Source organism: Zea mays, chromosome 5 (assembly GCF_902167145.1).
Source record: "Zea mays cultivar B73 chromosome 5, Zm-B73-REFERENCE-NAM-5.0, whole genome shotgun sequence".
NCBI lineage: Eukaryota > Viridiplantae > Streptophyta > Magnoliopsida > Poales > Poaceae > Zea > Zea mays.
In genome coordinates this window covers 158,028,188-158,039,213 of record NC_050100.1, presented here as the reverse complement: position 1 = coordinate 158,039,213, position 11,026 = coordinate 158,028,188, and the positions used below count along the sequence as shown (strand labels likewise).

Sequence of the window (11,026 nt, the reverse complement as noted above, 5' to 3'; positions counted from 1 at the left end):
GCTAATCTGGTTAAATTAGTAGACAATAGGTCAATGACTATTTTAACGCATATTAGCAGTAGCATGAATATGAGATGGCCCTTTAAAATATCACCTGCACTTGTTAATTTGTTGGCGTTGTTGTTGCTTGCTTTAATTGCTACCTCGGATTGTTGCTGGTGTTGTTAATCGATTGCAATGGTCAATAATAGGAAAATAAATAACCAACGATAGAATCAATTGTTAATAATTACTGCTTGCCTTAGACTTGCACTACTGCTGGTTACTCCCTGTGTTGATCGATGCAGCTTGGCTAAGGATAGGCCTTCTCATTGTTGTGTTTTCCTTGCTTGCAAATATATTTTGGGGGCTCTTTGCGACCTCAGGACGCCCTAATAAAAATCGTAAATATTAATGCTTAAATACAAATAGATCATGACAATAGATATAACCCAGAAGTGCTGAACCGGCCTAGGCATAGAGTGAGAGAGTGTTTGGTTTCTCTAACTAAAGTTTAATGTATTACATTAAATATTTAAATATCAATTATGACCATTAAGTATAATTTTATTATAAAAATAATTAACACTGGGATGGATTTATTAAATCTAATTAATTCATAATTAGCAAATGTTTACTCACATAAATTAATCATAAATTTATTAGACTTATCTTGCCTTTTTTTTCAATGTGTAATTGTTTTATAATTAGACTATATTTAATAGTTCTAACTTCTATATAAAACATCTAATCTAATATGACGAAAGTATAAATTAGTCCCTTCACCCGAACACGCCTAGAGTGACTAACGTGTAGAAGAAAATGAAAGTGGACTAATGAACTATGACCTCTCACCTGTCAAAAGAAAGGACGGGCAAAGAGCCGGAGCCGCGACCGACGACTCATCAGACATGGCGAAGCCGGCGGCGGCGAGGAAGCCCTCTGCGGCGTCGACCGTCGCACTGACACTGGTTCTGGCCCTGGCTTCGGCTGTCCTCCTCTTCCTCCTGCTCCGCTTCTCTCCCTCCTCCCCGTCCCCCAACCCGCACCCGCACCGCCGCCTCCGCCTCCGCCCCCGCGCGCATGCGCACCACCACCAGATCCCATTCGACCCTGTCGTCGCGGACATAGAGCGCCGCCTCGAAGACCGCGAGTGGGAGCGCCTCGCCGCTGCAGGGCTGCACGCTCCGGGCATGGAGGCGGCGCCAGTCCCAGAGGATCTCACCGACGGTGAGGTCGACGCCGACGAGGACTACATCAATGACGCTGCGCGCTTCAACGTCACGCTTCGCGTGGAGGCGCTGTTCCCAAAGATCGACGTCGACCCTGCCGATGGCGCCGTCACGGGCGCTGAGCTGGCCGCGTGGAACCTCGCAAATGCGCGGCGGGAGGTGCTACACCGCACCGCCCGGGAGCTCGAGCTGCACGACCGCGATCACGACGGCCGGGTCGCCTACGGCGAATACGAGCGGCCCAGCTGGGCCTGGCGTTTCGACGGTATGTACATATTTGTACCATTCCAGCTGTTTATGTTTGATTCTTCAGTGAGGTTTGGATCCTTGTACTAGATTTGAAGTTCATTGGATACTCGTAATCTACCAACGACAGCTGGTAAGCTCTGAATCTTGGTGTCAAGATTTGTTTGACCACGTCCTGTTCTTGGATTTCGGGATTCATACGCTGATTCCTAGGCTACATTGTGGTGTTAAGTCGTTTTACATAACGGAAATGTAGTTATGTAAATAATCCATCTTTGCTAGTCCATTTGCCATGTATATTTTGGCCACCTTGAAGCCAAGCAATTGAAGTTTCATATTACAATCTTTTTAGAAGTGTTGGTATAGTAAGGTATCGTGGAAATACTTTCACTAAAAATTCACTTACATTACATATAATGCTTCAAATTGACCATTTTTCAAATAAAATAAATAAACGAGATATGGTGCCTACAGCCATAAGAAATGTGGATCCTTTTGCAAGGCCCCGATGCCTCAATTAGCAAAAATATATATAGTATAATCCCTTATCGTGAATTGGGAGCTACACCAAAAATATATATAGTATACTCTCCAGTGATGTAAAGTTGTAAACATGCCTTTGTCACTAGTATTTTTCCTTGAAACTGTAATTATGTTTTGTATGCTCATAGATAATCCAGATCAGTGCCTATGCAGTGGCATGGCATAAGCTGCAAGTGATATTGCTACCAAGTTGGGAGTGCTGACAATTTCTCAATATACCTGAATAGTGCATTTGCATGTGTTTCCATTGTCAACTAATAACGTTGAACTTCCATGTTTCCATACATGGCGAACAAGGATTCAATAAGTAGATAACAGCTTGAATAGTTCTCAACTAGTTACATTATAGATCCAGTGCTGGAGGCTGCCACATGAGTGGGGTCTGAGGAAGGGATAAACCGAAGCAAGCCTTCTCTGCAGATGCGGAGAGGCTGCTTCGAACCATTGACCTGGTGGCTTAGTGAGGCTGCTCTCACCACTGCATCAGACCTACCCTTCAACTAGTCACATTGATTGACCAAATTGTGTATATTACATGGGATGACAAAGGTTTAGAATTTTAGATGTATTTGCTTGCCAACCTCATAGAAATAGTCCCCTTATTTATTGGTCATAACTCAGCTAGAAATGGTATGGGATGGTGCAAAGAGTTCAATAGACAACGACCTGCAGTTATTAAATCATTACATACATACCTTAGCAATTTGAGCACCAAGCCTCATATATGTCCAGATCATAACTCAACCGATGACGGAGTGGGATGGTGGAAGGAGGAGCATTTTAGTGCTGCAGATATGGATGGTGATGGCTTTCTAAATCTTACTGAGTTTAATGAGTATAACTTCTTCTCTGACCATGCAGTTTCTAAATCCCTTACTTATTTTCTTATCCAACATTTATTAGTTTGAATTTCTGCATGCAGCTTTTTACATCCAGCTGATACTACCAACCCAAAGCTAATACATTGGTTGTGCAAAGAAGAAGTCAGGTACAAGTTTCCCCTCAATTTTTCTATTACATGTTTGTATCCAAGTCCATTGTTTGCCTTATCTTAGCATTATTATGTCAGTTTCTGTGCAAGAAACAACAACGATGGAAAAATTAGATGTTCCTTCACCAGAATTTGAGATTATACAATAGATATAAATAGAAGGGCAAACCTAGTGCAGTGAGGAGAGCCGTCATATTGTGTCACCAGGTCATAGGTTCGAAGTAGTCTCTCCGCATTTGTGGGGGAGGCTTACCTCAATTTATCCCTTTCCCAGACCCACTAATGTGGGAGTCTCCGACAATGGTATGCCTTTTTCTTTAACAATAGGTATAAATACCCCATAAAAAAACAATAGGTATAAATAAAAGAGTAATATTTCTGTGATGCTTACCTGTTGCCACACATGGTTTATTCCATGATTATAAATTATGTGCGGCACAATAACTGACTAGCTAAGCACTGCAGGCAACTAAGGAAGAAACAGAGTTGATGAAGCAGTTCATGTGAGGTTTAGCACTAATTTGATAACTATACACATCCACAAATTTAGGGTAGTTAGCTGTAATTGAATTTGACCGTTTGATTGATAACCAGATGTATTAATAACAAATCACTTCTTGTGCTATTCTATGTTTACAAAAAAGAACCTTAAAATCAAATCAAATTCTGCATGGTACATATAATCGAGGAATTAATATTTGGATTTTCTTTGACTTTTTAATTGTGCCCATTTCTCATATTGTACTGCTGATAAGCATGTGTTGTCTGCCACACCTAGATTATGGCTACATGTTTGAGATGCTTTATATGACATTATTAAAATCTTAAACCTTTTTATATTCATTTTGTCAACTATGTCAAAGGGCTGCCTAATGCCATGAGCTTTATTTGGAATTTCCTGGTAGTCAAACTAGGCTCTGGGTTTTAATTGGAGGATATCCGTATGAAAGGATCTATGCTGTTCCTTACTGGATTCCATGCCATTTTTGTACGTAAACGCAAAAAGTATAACATTCCCAACCAAAATCAAGCTAACTTCATTCGTCGGTTTTGGATTGTCCAAATTATTTGCAATGGCATACCATCTGTACCAATACAGGTTAATCTGATTGAAATGGATGGTTTTGTTAATTATACCAGAAATATGTTGCTGTTTGAGCTTCATAGTTGGCCATTCTAAGATATCATTTTAAGATGAATTGTGTCGACTATTTAGGGAAAGAGATAAAGACAATGATGGGAAGCTCAATTTCCAAGAGTTCTTCAACGGATTATTTTACTCAATTCGACACTATGATGATGAAGGCTTAACAGATGACACCGGTGGCTCTGATGCACCAGCTAAAAAGTCATTTTCACACCTTGATCTGGATAATGATGGGTAAATATTACAATTTTCAGTGTTTTATAAGTTGTTTCTGTGCAGTTTAAGGAAGGCCTTCTCTGACTGACATGGGAGGCTTTTCTCCATTTTGAAGGCTCTTATCAGCAGATGAGCTAAAGCCTGTAATTGGTAATCTCCATCCATCAGAATACTTCTATGCCAAGCAACAAGCCGACTATGTAATATCTCAGGTAACAGCAGGCTGCATCTTGCTTTATTTGTAGGATGTGTTGATATTCCTTTGTCTCTAATTTCATCATTATGCACTATGGAATATGGACTCAAGGTTTTTTTTTAGTGTTTGAGAACAGCTTGGCCTTATTTATCATGATAAGCTTCAATATGTGTTAAAAAAGAAATTCTTAGCATATTATGTTTTCTTAGTCTTGGTAACTTTTACTTGCTACTATAACCCTTTTCTGCGACAATGTAGGCTGACACGAACAAAGATGGACAATTGAGCATGAATGAGATGATCGAGAACCCCTATGTCTTTTACAATGCTTTATTCACAGAAGATGATTATGGCTTTCATGACGAGCTCCGTTAGTTCCCAATTCAAGTAAGGGCACAAACTTGTACTCTGTTCTTGTTTCTGCATCTGCCAACTTCCATTTGTTCACAACTCTCATACTGTAGCAGCACAAAGCTTTATGGAATCACCACTGTAGGAAGTCGGAAGACTTTGTTATGCACTGCTAAGACCATTTCCGTTTTCTGTCTGAAATCATCCATCATTTGACGGTACATCACTTGACCTACCTCTTAGATTTAGCCTCGAATATTTATGACCTGGAGACTTTTGTTTCTTGGCAGGTGATTCCATGTAAAACAAGCATGTTTTTAGATGCACCTATTCTAGAAGCTGTGTTCTTTTGTACTACCCTTGAGCCTTTTTTATAGTTTGTTGTTTTTTTAATCATATATGTACGGTGAGGATGTGAGTGAGTTTTGTTCTTTCAACTTCTTGAATCTTGATACGATACAAAACTAGCGTCTTCCAGAATCACAATTTGTAAACCATACAAACCCAGGAAAGCATTACTGTAAGCCATGAATTGACGTTATCTGTAATGATTGTGCAAATCATGAAATCTGCCAAATTCATGCTTTAGTCCCTATACAAATTCTTCTAATGAAGTTATCTACAACACGTCAACTCCTTTACCAGCTGTTCAATACGTGCACTATTCTTCATCTCTCTATATAGGTTGTGACAATCGCAAACAACTGTTACCAGCAGTTGTAAAACTGACATACAGAGCAGTTACTATGTTGGTTATGATACAATATTGTAAGAAGACTCGGTTGCAACTCAATTCCAATTTAAGGTACCATTCGCTCAACAGTTGTAACTTATGTCCATGTGGATTGCAACATTACAACACAACAAATTATAAGTATCAGTGTATCACATAGAAGCACGTAGTCCAATAGCAACATCATGTTGGCATATGTGATCCAAGAATCTGCCGTCGCTAGCTATCGACACACACTCCTCGCCAGCAGCCCGCCCGCACTCGTCCTCGCGGTAGTCGCCCACACTTGCCCTTGCCGGCAGCCTGCCCACACTACTCCTCAATGGCAGTCGGCCGCTTGCTACTCGCCACCGTCCCCTTCTCCTGTGATTAAAAGCATATCGATTTAATTTTGTTTTAAAAATAAAATGTATATAAAATTTTAAATAAAATAATGATGGTAAGACACAAATGGATGGCTAAGACAATAGAACACACAATAATAATAACACTAAGGTGCGGATATCTTGGTTCAATAGTTCTTTTTTATCTGAATTTGCTAAATCCTTCGACAGTTGCTTTGTCTACGGGCAACCAATTTTGCAATGAACCATCCCTGTCATGTATGATGGATCCCCACAACTACGTACTACTTTCCAAATCTTTCAAGAATAGATGGTCGGTCGTCTGCCTCGATACTTTTATATGTCATTCCATATTGTGATGCCTACAATACTCATGGAGGCAACCTTTATAGAGGCATTTTCAGCTATAAATATATTATTTTTTAGTTCGTATTCCATTCTAGACAATGTGGCTGACAACCTTTTTTTGTCTTGTTTACCCATTTCTTCAGAAACAATCATGAGCCTAATGTGTATCCTAAAGACATGTGAATGCAGACAATAATAACAACTTTTGTTTCAACACAGTCTAATGCCCGTTGTAGATTGTAAAGTCATCACTCAACAGCCTGATTATGAAAAATCGCCACTATTGGAATTACAATGATGTTGAGATGAAATGAGTCATCCCAACTCCATATTGATTACTGCAAAGCGGCTTTAAGTCTGAACTAAGTGATTTCAGAATTATACATGTCTTGCAAGTAGGTATTGTACTCACGGATGATTGGGATAGCGAATAACTACCCAGACCGAGAGTTTGGAATCACCCACGCTGTGTTTGATTCTAGGATGAGTTAATCACCTAGGCTGAGTTTGGACCTTCCTGCAATATTAAATTTCAGAGCAGAAAGGAGATCGCCGAAAGGAGATCAACACATTGGTAGTGCTTCGCAGTCCAGACAAAGTGAGAGAAGAACCATAAATATGATAGGCGATGTTGGAGATCATAGGAACCAACCTTGGCTTTCGGGTCGCCACAGGGAGATCCGCGCGGAGGTGCAGTATGAATAGGAAGAAGGGCGTGAGGCAGTTGGGGACTGGTCGTGCTCGACGAAGAGGATCAGCAGCAGGATGGCGGCCGCTCGACGGAGGGCGCTGGTGGTGGGATGGTGCAGCTCAACGGAGTGTCGGAGGGCGCGACCGCGCGGGTGAGGGAGCGTCAGCCGATCGACAGAGGCTACAGGGGTGGGGCACAGGACGACGGTTGCCAATCTCGACAGAGGGGAACATGCGCATGCCCGACAGCGGCCTCACTTGGTGGCGGGCGGCGTCTAGGGTTTAGACTGGCTCAGCACGACAAGATTTGGACTGCGTACGGGTACCCAGCCGGCCGATCGACCACGCGCGCGGTTGGTCTTTTTTGTAACTAGTCGTAACCCAATTGCCGACAAATGATCCGATGAAATTGTTTTCGACAGACGTTGTGTCACAAATAATCATTGTACCGACAAATAGTCTATCACAATAGCTCGACATTATTGCCGACAGTTTGTTTGACACCAAAATACTAAATACCGACGGATGTTGTGATGGTAATATATTGCGACAGATTGGCTGTCGCCAAAAGCCTATTTTTACCGACAAATGTTTGTCGCTAATTTTGTGTCATGGTATAGTGTTCCTCGAGCATCTGTTGGCGCTTTCCAGTTCAGAATATCTGCCACTTTCTTTGGATCCATGACCAATCCATCTTTGTTTATTATGTGACCTAAGAACAGGACTTCACCAATCCAAAACTTGCACTTGCTCAACTTTCCATATAGCTGGTGCTCTCGCAATATCTGCAATACCATCCTCAAATGATCCACATGCTCGTCCTCACTTTGAGAATATATGAGAATGTCATCAATGAGTACTACCACGAACCTGTCGAGATAATCCATGAATACACTGTTCATCAGATTTAAAAAGAAAGCTAATGCATTAGTCAGGCCAAAAGACATAACAGTGAACTCATACAACCCATACTTGGTAATAAATGTCGTTTTCGGGATGTCCGAAGGTCGGATCCTGAGCTGATGATAACCTGACCTCATATCTATCTTTGAAAACACGCTGGCTCCTCTTAGCTGGTCGAACAGATCTTCTATTCTGGGCAAGGAGTACTTGTTCTTGATAGTGACTTCATTCAGAGCTTGTTAATCAATGCACATCCTCCTAGTGCCATCCTTCTTCTCCACAAATAGGATAGGGATGACCCAAGGTAAGGTACTTGGTCTGATGTAACCTTTCTCTGACAGCTTATCTATTTGCTTTTTGAGGTCAACTAACTCTAGTCTAGATACCCTGTGGGCTCTTTTAGAAATGGGGGCGATGCCAGGAAGAAGATATATGGCAAACTCAACTTTCCGCTCAGGTGGCATACCTAGTAAATCTTTCGAGAACACGTCCAAAAATTCTGACACAACCTTGATAGTCTCGAGTGGATTTGCCTCCTTTCTATCAATAGTCATCTGGTGACAACCTTCTTTCCTTGGCTCGGGCGAGACTAGCTCAGTCACCACTTCTTCTCCTAGTGGGGACACCAACTTAATTGTCCTCTTATCACAGTTGATAACTGCTTGGTACTTATCTAGCCAATTTATCCCTAGGATAACATCTATTCCCTGAGTACCCATTACTATGAGGTTAGCGGGAAACTCTATCCCCCTTATTTCCACACTTACATCCAAGCAAACACTATCGGCTCGAACTTTACCACCAGCTGAATCGATTTGAATGGGTGTTGACATGGTAGTTATTAGAAGATTATGCGCTTCTACCCATGATGCAGTAATGAATGAATGCGTTGCTCCAGTATTGAATAACACTTATGCAATATGGGAATCGACTGGAAACATACCTACTATCATGCCTGGTGTTTCCTGGACTGCTTCAGGCTCCAAATGGTTCAGTCTCCCATGGTTGTAACGTGTCTAGGCGTGATTGCCTGCTCCTAGCTGAGACACATTCTACTTTGCTGGGGCACTAGGGCCTGACTGTTGTTGAGCTACCTTCTTTGGACAATGCATCACCCAATGGACTTACTCTCCATAATAGAAACATGCTCGACCTCCTCCTTGCGCTGGGGCTGCTTGACTGCTCTGGTTAGTTGCCGGGGCAGTAAGATGAGGTGCCTGCTGATTCTGCCTTTGGAACTGACTTTCTCCTGACTGACTGTTCTGGCGATACTACTGCTGATGTTGAGGGTGCTGCCTCTGAAACTGCTGCTGAGGCGGGCGCTGATTCTGCTCGAACTGCTGAGGTGGGTTGCCTGAGAAACGGGGGCGATTACTGCTCCCAGGCTGAGGTCCACCAATCCTGCGCTTGCGATCCTCCATCTCCTTGTGCTTCTTCTGTGTCATGATTGCTCTGTCGATCAGGTGCTGAAATGTGGGAAAGGTATGTTCATCAGCTGATAGTGCAAGGGATCAACTCAGCCTCTCAAGAAACGATACTGTCTCTTGGCATCTATATTGACATCTTCAGGAGCATAGCAGGACAGCTGCAGAAACCTATCTCGGTACTCACTGACTGACATGGGCCCTTGCTTGTGCGCCAGAAATTCATCTTTCTTCACTGTCATCAGACCTGCTGGAACATGATACTAACGGAAATTATCTCTGAATTCCTCCCAAGTGATGGTGTCGGGGTTGGCGTGGGTGGCGAGGTAGGACTCCCTCTAAGACTGAGCTGCTCCCCTCAACAGACGGGGGCCATACAGAACCTTCTCTCTGTCATCACACTGAGCGGTGTGCAACTCCCGCTCCATGGTAAGCAACCAATCTTTAGCATCCATTGGGTCAGCAGAGTGAGCGAACACTGGGGGATGACTTCTCATGAATTCAACACACTTGTCTCTGGGCATCTGAGGCATCTGTACTTGCACCTGAGGTTGAGGTGGGGGCTGTTGCTACTGCATGGCAGCCAGAGTCTGACCAATAGTTTGGACTACCTGAGTCTGCATCAGAAACATCTGTTTATTGTCATCGGGGGCGCCGGTGGCAACTGTTGCTGAGGTGCGTCATCTTGTGGTGCCTGCTGCTCCTGCTGAGCACGCCTTCCTCCTCTGTGCCTATTGTCTGACATCTGCGAAATACAATCATACATCAGAACTAATCTTGCAAATCTTGCAGCATAAGAAAAGAGTATAGAATTCTTCCACAATACTGAACAGATAAGCATCTTCACTGACTCCCAACACAGGCAAACACAGCTTCGCAGATAAAGAGGAAAGTAGAATAAAAGGCTTCCCAACTAGATAACTAATTTTATTAATATTAACAGGTAAACCAAAGTGCAGGAGGTACCCACACTCTGGTGACAGTCATTACAAAGATCCAAATCCATCATAGTTCATCATGACAAACAAAAAAACACAGGATAAGCAAACTACCCTGCCTAACTAAGACTAACTGAGAGTAAGACTAAGGCTAAGACTTATATTTTAAACATTAATTACAAGATCCAACGATGACGATCTATGGTCCTAAGTTTATCCGCGTCCTGCAGTCGGGGTTGCCATAGACATGGTACCCACGCTGAGGTGAGCGGTACGGGTTGGCGTGGGTCCCGACGGGGGCGAGGGAGCCATCCTCCAGGTGACGGCGCTCCGCGCGCTCAGCCCGCAACTGGGCGATCTCAGCATGAGCCCTACTCAGCTCATCTAAAGCATGGTCCAACTCCGTGTTTAGCATGGCGGCTAGGTTGACTATGCTGCTCAACCTAGGATTGTCCTCACCAACAGGTGAGACAATCTCGCCTCCTGTGCTTCCAGGTGGACGGTGGGGGTAATACCTCAGGTCAAGACCATCGGCCACCCCACCGAACACTAAGCAGTAGTGCGAAAGCGCATGTCATGCAACATCTTGTGTGGCTGCCTCAACTGAGTCCCGCTCATAGATAAAATAATGCTCCGAGCAGACCTCTGCACCCCGGAGACTATCCTCCGGACGACGAACCAAACAAGTCGCCTCCCAGCGGTCCGGGTAAGCCCCGCGACTATGCTGGAAGACAACACAATGATA

General features: G+C 43.2%; 1 non-coding gene across 7 annotated transcripts; it reads left to right on the top strand.

Moving 5' to 3' along the window:
* Positions 1–777: 777 nt before the first annotated feature.
* LOC100273434 (uncharacterized) lies at positions 778–5,495 on the top strand. 7 transcript variants are annotated; one of them, XR_004549381.2, is made up of 9 exons: positions 793–1,476; positions 1,588–1,590; positions 2,733–2,835; positions 2,923–2,988; positions 4,208–4,372; positions 4,470–4,566; positions 4,809–4,937; positions 5,018–5,119; positions 5,192–5,494. It is a non-coding gene; the product is annotated as an uncharacterized protein (transcript). The 7 variants fall into 7 exon arrangements; XR_004549382.2 differs by having other exon boundaries at positions 5,015–5,119; XR_004858140.1 differs by having other exon boundaries at positions 836–1,476; positions 1,548–1,590.
* Positions 5,496–11,026: the final 5,531 nt, after the last annotated feature.